The sequence below is a fragment of the Heterocephalus glaber genome, unplaced genomic scaffold, assembly GCF_053883595.1.
Source record: "Heterocephalus glaber isolate CG9 unplaced genomic scaffold, H.glaber_assembly_v1.0 deba00001451, whole genome shotgun sequence".
Taxonomy (NCBI): Eukaryota; Metazoa; Chordata; class Mammalia; order Rodentia; family Bathyergidae; genus Heterocephalus; species Heterocephalus glaber.
The window spans coordinates 4931972-4949786 of NW_028258301.1; the positions used below are offsets into that span (position 1 = coordinate 4931972).

Consider the following 17815-nt stretch of genomic DNA (forward strand, 5'->3'; position numbering starts at 1 on the left):
AGGAAAAGCCTATGAAGGCCTTTCCCTGATGCTCAGTGACAAAGTTGACTTTATCCTGAGAACAGTGGGATGTGGCAAAGGACTGTGCGGTTGATAGCAGTTTTCAGAGTGTCTTAAATGTCACGCATGAATTTATTCATGGAATGTTTGCTGACTCTGCCTGGTGTTTGTGTTCCAACTTGGATCTTAGAACTGATGGAGCATGAAAGGAAGGAGACAAGGATGGGGAGGGGCTCAGCTGTGGCTTGAAGAGTTAAGAGGTAGACTTGGGAGTCTCTTGGGGGCTGGTCACTGAGAGGGTAAATCTGAATTACAAATTTGGAATTTGGATGCTAGAATTTGGAACTTGAATGTTTCCCTAAAGGCCCATGTGTTAAAAGCTTGGTCCCCAGGGTAGCACTGCTAGGAGGCAGTGGAACTTTTAGGCGACGGGGCCTGGTGGCCATGAGGTGAGCAGTTTGCTCCACCATGTGCGCCCCACCATTGCCATCCAGCACCCCCTCCAGAGGCCCAAAAGCAGTGGGTCCACCAGTTGTGGACTGCGACCCCTAAAACCATGGTCCAAATGGAACTTTTCAGCGAGAGACAAGGCAAGGGATAGGACCCTTCTGAGTCATTTCCCCCTCCAAGCCCCGGTTTCCTCGGCTGCCATGACCTGCTCCTTCCTGCCCACATCACAGGCATCAAACAAGAGCATTGTCTTTCAGTGACAATCTCCATCATCACTGTCATAGCCTCCATGATGATGGTCACAGACAGAAAGGCCCAGAAGGCACATACAGGACAGAGGCAGCCTGCTGTGGCCAAGGGACCAGCGAGCATGGGGCTTGGCCTGATGCCTCTGCTGCCTGTTTGCTATGAGACCACTCTGGGCTTCACCGGTCATGTGAGAGCTGAACTTGTTGATCTTTTAAGGGCCACCTTTGAGGTTGTAGATGCCTGATGTCGGGGCTCTTTTTGTCACTGGGTAAAATCCAGTCCATCTAGAATAGTAAAGACTTTCAAGAAAGGCTGAGGATGGGAGCCCATATCCGAGCCAGAGGCCATTTAGAAAGAGTCACTGAATAAGGGGGCTCACACCTCTGGCCTCTGCCTTCAAGGCCCAAAAAGGAACCACTTGCTGAGGGCCTGTTCTGTGTTCCTCAAAGGCTGCAAGTTCTAAAGAATAGCTGTCATGTGCCATCCACTCATGGTGGATGGCACAGTGAAAGAGGGCAGAGGGGCAAGAGTTCGGGGTGCCTGCATTGTCCCCCACGCTATGGGGCTGAATGACAGATTAAACTACTTCCATGGGCTTCCAGGTAGAGGTGGCGCATGGCAGGTGTGGAGCAGATTTTCAGTTCCGGGGCCTTGTTTGTGATGATGGAGGAAATTTGGCAGGACTTCGGAACTTCAGGGACAGCCAGAACAGGAACAGTGTTATCCCATGGGGTAACAGGAAACAGAAGCTGAACCTTGGGGTTCCGGAGAGAAAGAGGGACATCTCCCATTAGGTTACATCTTTGTGTGTGTGGCCTGTGCTGAGTGTTTAAGCACCTATTTGGCTTAATACCTCAGTCAAGCCTATGAGGAAGTTTGGATTGTTCCCTACTCCCCCACTTATGGGGGGAAACTGAGGCTCCCAGCCCAAGGTCACCAAGCTGGACCATAGCAAAGCTCACCTGGACTTGCGGGGACTGCTGCCTCCTGGAGGCCCAGCATCCCGGTTCACCTGCCTGGGCTTTGAGGGGCACCTTTGAAGGGGCAGTCTCGGGGGGGGGGGGTGGCTGAATCTTTACTGAAATACCTCCTATTAGAAAGGTCAGGAAGTGGGCCTCAGTGTGAGCCAAAGTGCTAGTGGCTGGCTGTTGCCCACTTCTGCTCCCCGTCTCAGAGTAGTGACAAGTGGCTGTGCCCATGATTCCTTTCTGATAGACCCTTTCTGGAGTTGCTCTAGAAGCCTGAGAGAAGAGAAGACTTCTTGCAAGCACTGGGCCATCAGGACCTCCTTTGTGTGTCTCCTTTGCCCCATCTCCACCTCCAAATGTTTTATGTTGTGGCAATTTAAGGGCCTGAAGGCAGAGCACAGAGACTGAGGGACTTGCCACAGGCCTCACAGACAGAGAGGGTGACGGGCGTTTGAATCCAGGTGGTCCCTTTGCAGAGCACATGCGGGTGCTGAAAATGTACTTCTTGTTGGAGCGATCAAGCATTTTCAGTGCTCCCTTCAGATTTCCCTGATCCACTTGTGTTTCTGGAGGGCTGAGCCAGTGGCTTGGGGAACTCAGGGGCAGCCTCCATAGTCACACAGCCCAGCAGCTGGAGTCTGCTTGGCTGGATGGTGGTAAAGGCACCAGAGGAGCCTGGGTAGCATTCTGAGCAGTCCTCATCAGGGGCCCCAGGAGTGTCCTCCACCTCCTCACCCAGCCTCAGATGGAGCTCGGACCCATTGACTGACCGGGTAGGATGATGAGGCCCCAGATGCGGCAGCACATGACTGTGATGGTCAGTGCAGGAGCAGGCTGGCACATTCCAGTGGCTCCTAAGCATCACCTGCAAGGCTGGCTCTCTGGAAGTATCTCTTCTCCCAGGACAACATTTCTCAATTCTTTCTCTTTGTATTTTGGACACTATGGCTGCTTCTAACTCATCGTGAACATCTCAGGGTCTCTTTTGTTCATGTTAAATAAATATATATACATAAATAAAATGCATTACGCATCATGAATTAAATATATTTTGAAGAAATTATATTCCATGAATGAAACTACAGCCAAACTCAGTGGTAAAATTAGAACTCTCCTTTTATCTAGACAGGTACTTCCTCACTCTCGGTTAAGTCTGTTATCTTAGCTTCAGCCCAGCCTTTCTTGCCCTGCCCTGTGTGTGATGAATGGAGACACCACAGGCCATTTCAAGGCAGCTGAGCTGCTTAACTTTCAGACTACACATGACCTTGTCACCCAAGCCCAGCCCAGTCTGACACCTCACTCACCCCACTGAGAATCACTGCTGGTGGGCTAAGAAATGTTTACTGAGCATCTACCATCTGGGAGCATGGGGGCATATGCAGAGTAGGAACTTGCCCAATGCCACACAGCAAGTTAGCAGTGGAGACAGAACCTGAACTCAGGCCCCTGACCCCCCTAGTCCAAGGCTTCACATGATGTTACAACTTCAGAGGATCCGTTTCCCTTAAAGGGGAAGTGCTACATTTGGAGAACTCAGCATCTTCCTCGTCTCTTCCCTGAAGGTGGGGTGGGGTCCTTCTTGTGTGTATAGACAGTGATCCCTGAAGTGAGAGTCTTTCTGGGCAGGCTGGGTGTTGGGAGCTATGCCCAGGACCCCTGTGTTCCTGTCCTTGTGGGGCCCAGAATCCAATCCCAGAGATCCATGAAAACCCATAGAGGAAGGATGCTCAGTCCAGGTGCTGACCAGGTGAAGGTGTGGCAGAAGAATCATCCAGACAGAAGCCCAGTGGGTTCAACTTTTATTCTTGTTCCTACTCTGTGCAACAACCATTTCACCAGCAGCTTGCTCACTCTGTGGCCTTGCTGAAGACCCCCCTCTCTGAGCCTGCAATCCCCCAGGAGTAAAATGGCCCTTCAATCTTCCCGGGAAGGGTCTGTGACCAGGATGAAGACACAGCCGGATAGGCCCTGGACGGGCTGGCTGTGGCTGGGCTGGCTGTGGCCACGCTGGCCTCCTCCACTGGGCAGCCATGTGTATGCAGATGTGCTGGGGAGTCTGTGGCTCTGGGAGGGTGTGAGCGGAGCTCCTGGGCCTTTTACAGTCTGTTTATGATGTGCCACTGTGGTAACTGCCCACGATTAGCTGCTCTGCAGGAAGCTCAGGGTCTGGGAACAATGGAATAAAGCAGAAGGAAAGAAACTATTAAAGGATCAGGGGCCTCAAACATCACCCTTAGTAATTCGTCCCACTTGTGTAGCCTCTTGGTTGCAAGAACTTCTCTCCCACATCGTCCTCTGCCTGTGTCCTCTATTTGAGTTTGAGATGTGGCGTGGACAGGACATGGCCTTTGGAGTCAGGCAGACATGGGATTGAGTGCCATTTCCTCTGCCTACCCGTGAGCTGTGTGCCTGGGCCTCAGCTTCCCGTCTGTGACATGGGCATAGTGACCCTAGCCACCCATTGGACTTCGTAATGGCCAGCGAGCCTGCAGGGTGCAGAGCTCCTAAGAGATGAAGTTCATGGTCAGTAGGTGGTCACTGGAGCTCTGCACAAGAGGTTTGCCAGCTTCAGACTTGAGTCTTGGTCTCACTATGTCACGTGTGCCCTCTTAACAATCAGAGGTAGATATGCACGCACACAGGCATGGGTGCACTTTCACTCACACTCAGACTTCAGAACTCCCCACTGAGACCCTACACATGGCTCCCTGGAACAAGGACCTGTACAGCCTCTGCAGCTTTGGTGCTGCTCCTCTGCCATGGTCTCTGCTTTCCTGTCCTGCTTAACTGAAAGCTCCCGTCTGGTGCAAGGCTGTCCTGTCCTCCTCCAGAACACCAGGGCCTCCTGCTCCATCTGTCCCAGCAAATGGGTATATCTAGTCTCTAGAACCAGGCATGCCTGTTAAGAAAGGACTTTTCTCAAAGCCTGGGGCTCTAGTGAGCTTCCCATTACCAGAGAATGCAAGCAAGGGCCAGTGCTCTGGGGAGGAGAGGTCAGGAAGGGCAGAAGCCTGCCTCGGCAGGATGGTGCTGGCAGAGCTTGGAGGCCTCCCAGTATCACCTGAAGCCTGTGCACCAGTCATTGACCCTGGCATGACCCTACTGGGGCAGTGAGGCCCTTGTTCTCACTTGGAAGTGAAGCCGAGGATGGGCTTTTCAGTGCATTGTCTAGAATGTGCTGACACTGCAGCAACTTGGCAGACTTTCTGTTGTCTGTTTCCCCTGTGCAACTACAGATTGCCCATCTGCCTTCCCAGCCTGTACCAGGTCTCCCCAGATGAAAACCTACTGTGTCCCAGGAAACATGTGAGCAACAGCAGGACCTTCTCACACCATGGCCCTTCGGGGCTGGCCTCTGTGTGCTCACTAATGGCCTCGCCAGCATCAGGTCTCATCACTCCTCCCTCCAGGTAGAGGAGTGTAGCTCTGGGATGATGGGCCTTCAGGGCAGCTGATAGGATGGAGATTCTCTGGGCTCAGCAATCCAAGGGTGAGGCCTGGGTGACACTCTCAGAATGTGGTTTCCTGCATGGGGCCTCAGCTTTCCCTTGCAAGACCACCTGCCTCAGGGGATCCATGGTGCCCCCAGGTCTTACCACTGACTCTTGGCTGCCAGAAGCAGAATGGAAAGACATCTTAGGGGAGGGTAATGCTGCTAAGGATAATCCCAGCCGAGTATTGCCACTCTATGTGCAACTCTATGTGCCTGCTTCCTTTAAAATGGGGATCACAATAGCACCTGTCCTGAAGGATTAAAAGGGTTAAAAAAAAAAGAAAAGAAAAGCATAGTATGTACACGATCACCTTCATAGCCCAAAAGAAAGATATCTCCATTTTACAGGTGTCCTCAGAGAGGCCCAGAAGCTAGCCCAAGGCCACTGAGTGAGCCAGGATTCAATTCCACAGCACAATCTGTCCCCAGCTCACCACTGCCTAAGAGGAGAAAGGATGGCTCAGTTGGCGGTGGACTGGAAGGGGCCGGTCTGAGCCCAAGATAGAAGAGAAGTGACTTCACATCACATCAGAATCCAGAAACCAAGCAATGACCTCACTTCTGGGTCGCAAATACCCAGCACAGATGTGGGCTTTCCCGGGAGCAGCCCATGGGTGTGCAGGAGGGAGGAGAGCTCCGAGGTGACCAGTGGCAGACTAGGGAGGCCTGTGGGTGTGTGTGTCGGGAGCTGGGGAGAGTGGCAAAGTGTGAGCACACTCCTGGAGCCTGTATGCAGGTACTTGGGGCAAGGAGCTCTGCAGGGAGATTTGGAGTCTGGATTGAGACTGGGAGTGCACACATGCATGGCAACGTGTGAGTGTTAGCAGGGAGCACACACATGACACAGTGCTCTGGGTGGGCCGTGAGGTTAATTACATTTTCTGGTTGGCTGAGAGTTACTCAGCGGCGCCTCATTGTTCCTTCCAACCCTTGTTGAATATTTTGCTTCCTCAGATGTCTGCATCCGTTGCTTTTGAAGAGGGATGAGGACAGCCTGAAGGGCATACAGAAAGGGTGACAAGGGTTGGGGGGTGGTCTGGAGAAAGGCTGGCTTCCCCTAAGCTCTGCAGGTCTTTCTAGACTCACAGGGTACAATAGAGTTCCAGGGGCGGTGGGCTGGCCGGAGACAGGCTGGCAGGCTCCCACTCCTTGGGAAAAGCACTGTGTAGAAGTTAGAGCAGTCTGGGGATGTGGCAGCCGCTATGAGGTCATAGAGGTGTCACACGACCCTGGCATGCCTGGCAGGGACATCACCGTGGTAACTCCTATCCTGGGTACACAGGCAGCTTCCCTCTAGTGCCAAGCTCGAGAGTCTTGATTTCTGCTCCCCCAGCCCAGTCCCTGAGCTGAGTCGAGCTCCTGCAGTCCCCACCATCTCTCAAGTAGCCCTGGGCTTTCTTATTTCAGATGAAGATACTGAGGAAGTGAACTGATCTGCCAGAGCAGGGCACAGTGGACTCAGCCACAGAGCCCCTGATTGCTCCCTGACTGTCTCCTTCTCAAGACTCTATAGCACTAAGCCTTATGCAGCACAGCTACCCAATGCCTGCTGCCTGCTTGCACCATAGAGTGAAAATGACATCTGAAGCTTCAGCAGCCCTCCTGGGACAGCCGGGAACACATTTCTTCCCAGAGCTTACGGACCTGTGCACTTGGGGTAGGACTGGCTGAGGGACTTTCTACATGACTGAAGTAGTGAGCAGGGGGACAAACATCAGATAGGGCAGCCTCCCAGCACACATCCCCAGAGGAAGGAAGGACAGGGCACGTCAAAAGATCCAGGAGGAAAGAAAGGCCTGAAATCAAAACTTACCACTACCTGTGTGACCTTGACAAGTTGCTCAGTTTCTCTGAGCCTTAGTTTTGTTATTTTTAAAACTGGAATATTAATAATTGTTTCACAGGATTTGGGTAGATGAAATGAGATTGTGTATGTGAGTCTCAGTACTTACTAAGTAATATCTGTGAACTTAACATTACTGTTTACGTATACAGTAATATTATTGTTTTTCCTGCCTGTTGAGGGAAGGTGGGACCTGAGACCAGGAGTGTGGGATGGGCACTGGAATTGAGCCCCAAGTCTCTGGCCTACCTTCCAAGGTCAGCAGCTGCATTGGATTCCAACTCTGCCTCCCCAGATGGCAGTGCAGGGCTCAGCCCTCAGAGGCCCTCAGACTGCCATATCTAAAAAGGGTCCATCCACCCCCATCTGGGGCAGCAGCCTTGAACCTGGGATGGGAGTCCTTGTTCTCCCCAAGTGGGAAATCCTTCCTGGCACTACCCACCCTCAGAGGGAGTATCGACCCATATAGCCCAGGCTCTGCATGAGCATGAGCAAACCAATAGGCCACAGACCCTGCTGTGTTCACCGAAGAGCACCGTGTCCACACCAGGCCCAGAATTCCAACTGAGGCCAAATTCCAGGGCTGGAAATAATGAGGCAAATTGTCCCTCACCACTGATTAACTTTCAAGTTTCTCCACTAAACTGGGTGCAATTGAAGTTTTAGCAAGTCTCCAGAGGACCCCAGGCAGCTTCGGTTTCAGCCTTGTAAAGAACTGTTAAGATCCAATCAAAATAAATAAAATCAGATCCAGGAAAGCGATGTGTTTGTGACTGCAGACCAAACACTCAGGATATTCATGCAGGGTCCCGGCACCCCGCTTTTTGCAGAGACTCCTCCCACTAGACCGGCATGGGCCCATGATCTCACTGGCCTCTCTGCTCAAAGATCTGGAGCCATCCTCATGAGCCTCCCACCCCTGACCAACTGGAAGGGAAGCCAGGGCTGAGTGCCGGGCTCAGGTAGGGACTGGAAAGTCCCATCCCCAGGGCCACAGACAGCAGGAGTCCCATCCATGCACCTAGCCCGGCCACTATACCAAGAATGGGAAACATAGTCTCTAAAAACATGCAGTCTGACCGTGGACTCAGAAATCTCACAACAAGAGATGCTAAAGCCACCAAATGTGAGTGACGGGCTTATGAACCCTTGCACACAGAGCCTTATGGGGGTCAAGCCAGGCAATGTTAAATCCCACCTCATCGCCAACATGAGAAGCCAAGAGTGTCTTTCCGGTTGCTCTCATCCCATGCCCCCTGTGATTCTGAATACTGGGTGAGGCCAGGACAAGACCGCAGAGGGACTCGGCCTTCCCCCTCCCTGCAGAGGACCTCCTTCCTACCCAGCGCGCACCCACCCCTGGCCTTTGTGACCACCTGGTGCTTGGGCTAATCAAAGGTAATTGAGAGAAAGCCACATCCCCTGTCTTGAGGCTCAGAGCACCCATCAGGGAAGCCACGGAGGTTTCTGCAACATAGGCATCTGTGCCTTGAGCACGTCAGGCCAGCCCTCCCAGATAGTAGTCATGGTGGGGAAGAAAGGTTAGGGTGAACAGGGGAGCTGTTGGGGCAGGCTGGGAAATGGGGCCCACTCTTCTGAAAGCCATCTTGGTCCCCACCAGCTGGCACCACATTTGCCTGCACGGCTGCCCTGAGCCAGCAGCCACCGCACACTGTTGATGGGTCCTGAGCTTGGCTCCCCACAGCCCCCCACGCAGAGCTGAAAGGCCCCTTGTGCCACCCCACCCACCACTTCTGCGTTCCTCTTACCTCATAAACGGCTAATTTGTTACATATTTTCTGACACTGTAAATGGGAGAACAAAGACCTTTTCTCTCTCATATTTTCATTCAATTATGTTTGTGGGGGAACCTGATCCTCTTCAAAGGGGGCCCAGGGAGCTGGGGTGGAAGCCTCCCAGGCTTGCTGACCTCCCAGGCCCTGAGAATGGCTGAGGCTGCTGGGGTCTGGGTGTGGCAGGGTAGAGGACCCTGCCTCGTCTGCACCCCAGCATACGTGGTCTTCGAAACAGTTCGGAGAGGAGTAGGCTCCTTCCGCAGAGAGGGCCTCCTAGAGGCAGAGGCCGAGGACACCATGAAAAGGGTCCTCTCCACAGTCATTCCACTCCCACCACCAGCATGGGCCGGGCAGGAGACAGTGTCCCCGTCCATCCGTAGACTGATAACCCCTGCCCGTAACTGAGGCTCAACGCCCCTGCCCAAGGAGGTGGGGAAAGGGCTGTGATTTGGTAAAACATGGCTGAGAAGCCCTGGACTGCGCCATTCCTGGGCCCTCTAATCCCGAGGCACTGGTCTGTGTTGGCCTTTTGCCCAGCTCTCCTGAGCATCTGGGTTCCCATGTGGCCCCTTCTACCCCCTGTTGAAAAATCACACTTACTGGTGTTGGTGAGACAAGACGACATGGCCTCTAGGGGCTGCTCCTCTGGACCCCTGGCACAGCGTCCCCTCCTGCTTCCCTTCCCGCCATGTCCTCTTCCATCTCTTCCCTCAACTGAGTGGCTACACGTGTCAGGCCCTGCACCAGGTCCTGGGGGATGTGAGGAAGAGCAAAGCAGAAGATGACAGGAGACGGTTTTAGCCATTGGATGTAACTAAAATTGACAAGTTATCCTTGTCCATCTACCACCTAATTGCTGTGTGACCTGAGGCAAGTCCCTTAATCACTCTGTGCCTCATCTATAAAATGGGTATAAAAATTAGAACTAATTCACAGAGTTGTGGGACTTAAATGAAATAATACTTGTGGTGGACTTTGCACGATCCCTGGCATAGAACAAATGATCAGTGGTAGTTAGCATCATTATTAAACTAAGCAGGCATTAGATAAAAACTAACCACATACATGTATGAAGACAAACTACTATGAGTATCTGGAAGAAAGGGAACAAGACGTAGGAGAGCTTTGAAGGGAACTCCTGAGCTAATAGGGGCACCGGGGAAGGAGTTTTCAAGAGTTATGCTTGAACCTACACACTAATTAAATAGAAGTAGAAGTTTCTGCGGCAAACGGGGGATGGTGGGAAGGCCATACCTGGCCAATGGATCAGCACATGCAAAGGCCCTGAGTGGGAGAGAAATAGCACATTTTAAAACTGCAGCATCACGTAACAGTGATAAAAACTGAGTGGGGAGCAAGGTGAGGCTCGAGAGGCAGGGCCCTACCAAATACTGCGGGGGGCCACTTTGAAGAAACCTATTGTTCTTCCTAAAGCAGAGGGGAGCCATGAAGGATTTAAGCCTGGGAATGCCATGGCCTTGTTTATGATTTTTAAAGATTAACACATGGCATCCTCTTTCCTTGTTAGAGCCAGAACTAGTAGGCCCTGCATCAGGTCAGGGATGCTCAGATGCAAGATGTAGCTGTCCTCTGGGGTTCAGGGTGTGAGATCATGGGGTGCAGAGTGTCCAGGGAAGCCCTAGTCAAAGGGGCAGAGAGGAGGGGGAGGAGCTTGAAGACACAAACCCAGCAGGGGTCAGTTCAAGATTGCAATGGAGGTGGATAGATGGGGCCTGAGTCACATTAATCTCAGTACCTTCGGCCCCTCCACATCTGTGGCCAGGAACAAACACACACGTCAGCTGCTTGTGAGAATGTAGGTCTGCGCTTAGTCCTCTTAGTGTCTGGGACAGCACCCAGCACAGTCCACATTCCTCTCATGCCTCTCTCTCTCTCTCTTGCACAAGCACATTCTTACACAAGCACATTCCCTCTAGTCACTCAGAGCCCGAGATGTCCCAGGGCAGGCAGAGACTCTGGCCTTTGGTTGTGCTTCCTGGATGCAGGAGCCCACGGAAAAAGAGAGAAACAGACCAGAGCCAGGAGAACAGATGAGACTTCACGAGGAGCCGGGTTGTGGACAAGTGGGGGCCAGCAAGGTCTCCTCTTGCACTGGCAGGAGCCGGTGGCAGGTTCAGGCAAAATAATTCCAGGCAGACCTAAGGACTGAGGCAGGTGATCCTCCCCCACCCCACCCACCCCCGGCTCCTGTGGGTCCTGGAAGCAGATTGGCCCTTTAATTGGCTCTCTCGGGAGTCCTCTGCTGCCCCCACTCAGCCTGTCCTCCCAGGTCAGACCTGCGCGGCAATGAGCCTTGCATGGAGCTTCCCATCTGCAGTGTAAGCAGATCTTTGCTTGTCCAGAGTGTCTGGCTTCTCTGTGTTCTTCTCCCAAGACAAAGGCTCAGATTTCACTTTCACATTCTTTGGCCTTGGGTCTACAAACACTTTCCCTTTCTGCGGTGGGGGTGGGAGGACTACGACTATGGAGCATAGGAGACCTGAGCTGACCAAGGGAAGCAGACAGATGCCCACTCCCACCTTACCTCACCTCTGCATCCTCTGGTTGGCTGTGTGACCTTGGGCACCTTCTTGCCCCCTCTGAGGCTGTGTTCCCCATGCATCACAAGGAGCCCCATGCAGGATGTGAAGACACTACGTCATCTGAGTGTCCCTTGGCAGTGCCAGTCTCCAGGGTTCCCATCTGTTGCCAGGAAGTGTTTCCTGTGAGTTCAAACAGTCAGAAACAGAAGCTGTGTTCCAACCTTGTCACATGTTTCGTGAGGCCAAGTTTGATGCAGCTGCCTCCCTCAGTGCACCTGGGAAAGCTGTTTACTCCCTGGACTGCCAGCGCACAGGGTCCCGTGCTGTTCCACTAAGCTTTCTTTCCTTGCTGCCATTCTGGGCATGCCCCTCCTCATCCAGCTCTTCCTCTGAGGGGGACTGGGATTTCAAAAGTAGAGGAGGAGGGAGTGAGGGCCCATGTCCAACTCGGGGCCTAAGCGAGGGCGCAGTGGAGGGGTTCAGGGAAGCCTCAGAGGCCCGAGTTGGAGAACTGTAGCTGCCCAAGCCAGGAGATTGCCCAACGCTCCAACTTCATCCTGCATCCCCGGGGCCAAGGCAGGGCCTCCTACCCTATCCTGGCCCAAGACTGAGGCTGTCTCTTGCCCATCCTCTATGCTGCAAATCCTTTCTCAATGCAGTAGCCAGAGGGCAGCTTCTAAACCCAAAACCTGACTGTTAACACCCTGCTTACTAACTTCCGGTTCCATCCTACACCCTCTTCCACTTGCCCACCAGCCTCAGTCCAGCAGGTGGGAATCTGACAGCCCAGAGCCTGCCAGCCTCATCCAGCCCCAGTCCCTTTGACACAGGCTGCTGACACCTGGAATTCCTCTCCTTTCTCTTCTGTGTGTCAGATGCATGCTCCCGAAGGGTATCCTGGTAGTCACCTCCTTTAAGAGTCCCCTGTTTGTGATCCCCACTCCTTCTGCTGAGCTCCCATAGCACCTTTTCCACCCTTAGCCACAGCTTTGGCAAGTGTTGCATTAACCTGTGGCAAGTTCTCCTAGGGTGCCTCCTCCCTTGCTCCACCCAGTGCCTGGCTGTGTGTCCACAACGACAAGGATGGAAAGGGTGCTGATTCCAGTCGTGGCCCTGGAAGTCAGCACAGGGTCTGAACGTGAGGAATCAGTAGGAATTCAGCCCACTCACACTGGCCTCTGGCTCCTCCTCAATACACCTGCAGCAAAGTCTCTCAGGACCCACCCTAGCTCATAGGAAACAGAAGCATGTGTGTGTGTGTGTGTGTGTGTGTGTGTGTGTGTGTGTGTGTGTTCTAATGAAGGGTAATAAATACTCCAAGATTTTAAGAATGTTAGTCTCAAGCAAGCAGGACAAATATTCTCTCCATTTGATGGATGGATAAACTGAGGGCCACATCCTCGAAGCACATCTCTGAAGGAACCAGAGCACTGAAATAGCCTGCACATAGCAGGTGCCAGGTTTGAAGCTGGTCTGAGCCCTGCCCTGTCTGCAGCTACCTGGTAACGGTGGCTTAGCCGTCCACAGCAGAGGCGTCTTCTCATGTCTGTCATCCAGACTGAGTGCTCACACAGCCAACGCCACCCCGCTCTGTCCCCTGAAGGTGCCCACTGTAATCCGTCCCTCCCTGGTGGCTGCCCAACACCAAAGCAGAGCAAAGGTCCTCCCACCCAGGGAGAGCCTGCTCAACCCCCACCACCACCACCCTGCCACAAATTGGTAATTGCTGTGTGGTCAAACCAAAGGAATTAGACGGGCCCTCTAGGAATTTCATACTGATTTTGCAAATGAAAATGGAGACTTGTCTTTTGAAGTCTAGGCAGCTGTGTCAGCAGGGCAGGTCTGAGACATTAGGAAAAATAAAAATGGCATACTTCTAGCCCGTAGAAGCAGCTGCTCACTAACAATCCCAATGATGGTGCCCAGGACCGCCACTGGCTGACCACCTCCCATGTGGAGCTTTATTCCTTCCTCTGCCTCCGTTAGCTTGCTCTAGTTCCCCACCCGTTTCCAGTGAAGATCCGGAAGAGAAGGGCTGTACATGCTGCTCAGGCAGAGACCTGTGCTCAGGCATGAGACTAAAGACCCTTCCCAACCCGTTTTTACACACACTTTGCACTTCCCAGGAACACATTTTCATTCCCTCTCCGCCCTGTGCATCCTTCTCAGCTCAGCCTGACCCCTTGATTCGTGCACTGAAACCCGCCCTGGGAGGTCCCAAACCTCCTCTGTTTTTCTTTTATCATTAGCTTATCACTTGGCTTTACAATTACCTCTCTCTCTCTCCATCTCCTCCATCACTCTGAAGTTGCTCCAAGTTTACGACTGAAAATAGATTGGTATAGAAATGCTTTACTGGGACTTCCCACTCTTACGTTGCTCTCTTCTCCTCATGGGCAGTGTATTCAGTTTAGATCAGCAGTGGTTCCTAGAGAAGCAGGAGGAGACACAGCAGGAGGGGAAGAAGGGAGAGCGTGGTGGGTGACAGTGGCAGAGCACGCCCCTCCCCACACAGACCCCAGCACTGGGGGAGTGTGACTGGCACTTACTTCTCTGAGCCCTGGGCTCCCTGTCTATAAAGTGGGCTCACTTATGCTGTTGGTATAAATAATATAAATATGCACAGTGCCTGGAACCACAGACTGGTTAGTTTAAGTCATGAGGCAGTGGGCTGCCCTGTCCTAAGATTGGCCCCATGAGTAGGACTTCCAGGGCTGAGTAAGACAGTTTCTCCTACACCTCATGTCTCAGAAGGATCCGGTGGCCCATCAGGGTGGCCCAGCTGGTCTGGGCTAGGAACCTACAGCATAAAGATCTAGGTCTCTGGTCTCTCTTGAGTCTTATCTGTACCAAAAAACTGAAAATCAACGGACCCCTTCTCCCTCCCAAAGGCAGACCCCACATGAACACCTTTCCTGGAGACCTCCAGTCTGGGACAGCCCCACAGCCTTTAGCCTCCCTGCCTGGCAGAATGTTGCTGTCATCATGTGGGTGGCTCAGGATTTATGAGCATTTCCTGGCATGACTTGAAGGACAGAGGAGAAACACTGAGATCTTTAAGGGTGGTCTCTGGGTGGAGCAGCCAGGCATTGAGAGATGAGAAGGAAAGGAAGCTCGGTGAGTCAGGCCTCCCAGTGCCCGCCCAGGAAAGCACTGAGAAACCAGCCCCCACCTCAGGCAGGAGGAGGGTGTGACCGCCATTGCTAGGTCCACCCAGTAGCATCCTGGAGCAGGCCCATCTGTACTCAAGTCTGAGTCTGTGGTTCTTGGGGTGGTGGCTGGGGTTGGCAGAAGAGGATGGTGGGGGGAAGGGAGACAGGCAGAGCTGTGCTCACCTTCAGCTGACCTCCCCACTCCACCCCTGCCTCCATGGAGCCCAGCACCAGCATAGCTCCCCAGCATTCCTCTACTCAGGCTCCCTGTGAATTCATGTGGCAGGGAGAGCCACAGGGCCAGAGAGAGCTGCCCCTACCACCCACCTCACCAACGCCCCTCAGCCTTGTGCTGGAACTTCTCCCTCTGTCTGTGGATTCACCCTGGCTCTCACTGACCTGGGCAGACCACCTGGGCTCCCTGTTGCCAGATTTCAGTGGGATATACTGGCAGATAGATGGGCACCACAGGGGGAAGGAAGTTGGAATATTTCTTGCCTCCACCCACCTTCTTCCTCCTTCTTGGACAGGTGCTATGGTCCAAACCATGGCCAGTGGTAGCTGGACTCCCTCTCCAAAGCCTGTGGTTCTGCCTGTGTTCAGATTCCCATTTCCTCCCTTTCCCCTAAATGTTCCCACTGCTCCTACTCCTCTGTCCACACCTTTGTGAATATTTCCACCTATCAGTGCTCTCTAGTCACTCCAGATTTCCTGCTCCTCTAGCTTGTAAGGCCTGCTTCTGCTTCAGGGCCTTTGTACTTGCCCTTCGCTCTGCCCACATGCTCGGATCTCCACATAGCTCCTCCTGCATCTCCTCTGGTCCTTTTCTCACTGACACTCTGTGGTAGCCTTACTCGGACATCTAATCTAAAATGTTGTCTTTTATTGCACGCACACACACACACACTCCTGTGCCATACTTTTTCCTTACCGACACTCTGACCTACTAGATAGTTTGCTTGTCACTTTGCTTATTATCAAGTTTGTCCTAATGGAATGAAATCTCCCTTAGAGCAGGAAGCTTTATTTGTTGTATTTCTCACAAGTCTTGGGTTCCCTCTGCCCTCACTGAGCCCAACCTGCCAAGCTCCTCTACCCAGTCATTGGTAGGAAGGGCAGACATAAATAGACCAATGGGGCAGATCCTGAGTGACCTGCTGGAAGAAGGGGGGTGCTGAACGTAAGCCAAAGGGTGCCAGGCCTGGCATAGCACCTAGTATGCGCAGTAATTATTATATATTATCTCAAATGCTCAATAATTATTTGTTCAATGGATGTTTAAGTTGGTCCATTTCACAGGTGAGTAAATCGAGCCCTAAGGAAGGAAAATGACTTGCCTATGACTTCACAGTGAAGAGTCAAATGGTAGCTAGATCTCTGCCCCTCTCCCAGCCCAAAGCCAGGCTCTGGCTCCAGGAAACCTCGTGTTTATTTGGCTGCCTGCTGCTCAGTAGCCTCATATCCGGAGACAGGATTCTGTGCCGGAAGCCATGGAGACTCAGAAGAACACTGAGCAGGAAGCCAGGAAGTAGTCGGCACTGCTTTGGTGCTGTCAATGGGGCAAAGAGAATGAATAAATAAATAAATAGCATTTGGAGCCTGTCAGGCTCTAACTTTTAAGTAAATGTCCCCAAGCCAGAGAAAGCTCCCTGTGAAGCAGAGCTGCTCTCCACCCCTCCCCAGGGTGCTGACAGATGAGTCTAGCCAAGGTCCAGAGCACTCAACCCCACTCAGCTCCATGCCATGGCACATACTGGGTCCCAGTGGGGAGCTGTTCTAGAAGAGCAGGGGGTCTGGAAGAGAGACGGTCCTGGGACAGACGATGCACTGGACTTTCCATTCATTTATTCATTCATTCATTCTACAAGTATTTCTGCAGCATGGACTGTCTGTGTCTGGCACTGGGCTCGCTATAGGGAAATAGTGAAGACTAAGACAGTGTCTTTGTAGGATCCACTGTCCAGCAGAAAGGGCAGGCACTGCATTGTAAAACAATGGGGAGTGTCATGGCCTGGGAAATGTCAGGTGCTTTGGGGGCACTTCAGGAGTGACCTGCCCAGTTCATGGCTCAGGGAGACCCTCCTGAGAAGGAGCTTCTGCAGCCAGGTGCCACGGGAGTGTGTATGGATAAAGGAAGAGAGGGTTCCAGGCAGAGGGCCACATAGGTGAAGGACCTGGGGCCAGCACAGTTTCCCTCAGTTGGGCAGAGTGAACACAGCATGAAAGGTTACTTCATTGGGCTCCAACAGCAACCTTTGGCTTAGGTTCCTTCACCCCTTCTCCTTCCAAGTGATGGCTCAGGACTTGGCCCCACCAGTATCTTTATGTCTGCCTTTCCTACCAGTGGTTGTGTGGAGATGGCTTTTCAGTAAGGACCCTGAGAGGGCAGAGGGAACCCAGGACCTGTCAACTATGCCCAGGTTTGAATACCAGTTCTGGTTCTCTAGCATGGGGCCCTGAGCAAGTGACTTCACCATCTCCAAGGCCTCAGTTTCCTGCTTTGTCATGGGAATAGTAACCCTTATCTAGAAGGATTATGGCGAGATTTAGTTTCCGATGTCTCCACAGTGGTCCCTGTAATCTGGCCTGCTCATCAATTCTAATCTCATTCTCCATCCTTCTTGTCTGCTCAGCTCTGGCCACCTGGCCTCTGCTTCTCCTCAGATGCACACAGGGCCTTTGCTACTCCTCCTTCCCCAACTACTCCATGACCCCTGTCCTGCTTGATTTTCTTTTTGTAACACCTACTATGTTAGTTCTCCAGAGAAGTGGGAACTGATATAAGGTATGCATGTATACATATCTGTATCTATCGCTGACTATACAGTCTTGTGAGTGTGTGTGTGTGTGACTTAATGAAAGAATGTAACAGATGCATCATTAGGCAGTTTTCACCACAGCATGGACCTGCACAAACCTGGAATGCAAAGCCTGCTATGCACTGGGTTATACACATAGCCTGTTACTCCCAGGCTGCAAACCTGTGCTACCTGCTACTGTACCAAATGAAGTGGGTAGTTGTAACACATTTGCTACCTAAACATAAAAAAGACACAATAAAAACAATAGACCAGAGAAATTTTTGACTCCATTATAATTTTATGAGATTGTCCTCACCCTATGCTAAATCCGTCCTTGGCCAACATGTGGTCATACAGCTCATGACTGTGTGTGTGTGTGTGTGTCTGTGTGTGTGTGTGTGTGTGTGTGTAGAAAGACAGAGAGAAAGCCTGAGAGAGAAAAGGGCTGGGGACAAGACAAGATCTAGTTTTCAAGCCCACACCCTAACCACCCCCCTCCCTTCAACCAGGCCCTACC

The 17815-nt window shown here is 52.3% G+C and overlaps 1 protein-coding gene and 1 long non-coding RNA gene across 13 annotated transcripts in view; one reads left to right on the forward strand and one right to left on the reverse strand.

Moving 5' to 3' along the window:
- The window catches only part of Trabd2b (TraB domain containing 2B), a 273194-nt gene that overhangs the window by 150700 nt on the left and 104679 nt on the right, over positions 1 to 17815 (forward strand). The gene's annotated exons all lie outside the window — the stretch shown is intronic.
- LOC106008106 (uncharacterized) lies at positions 2767 to 11553 on the reverse strand. 3 transcript variants are annotated; one of them, XR_015452649.1, is made up of 4 exons: positions 11348 to 11553; positions 9403 to 9552; positions 6040 to 6157; positions 2767 to 3836 (listed from the first exon to the last, which is right to left on the reverse strand). It is a non-coding gene; the product is annotated as an uncharacterized LOC106008106 (long non-coding RNA). The 3 variants fall into 3 exon arrangements; XR_015452650.1 differs by lacking the exon at positions 6040 to 6157 and having other exon boundaries at positions 11348 to 11547; XR_002390735.2 differs by lacking the exons at positions 9403 to 9552; positions 11348 to 11553 and adding an exon at positions 6250 to 8701 and having other exon boundaries at positions 2768 to 3836.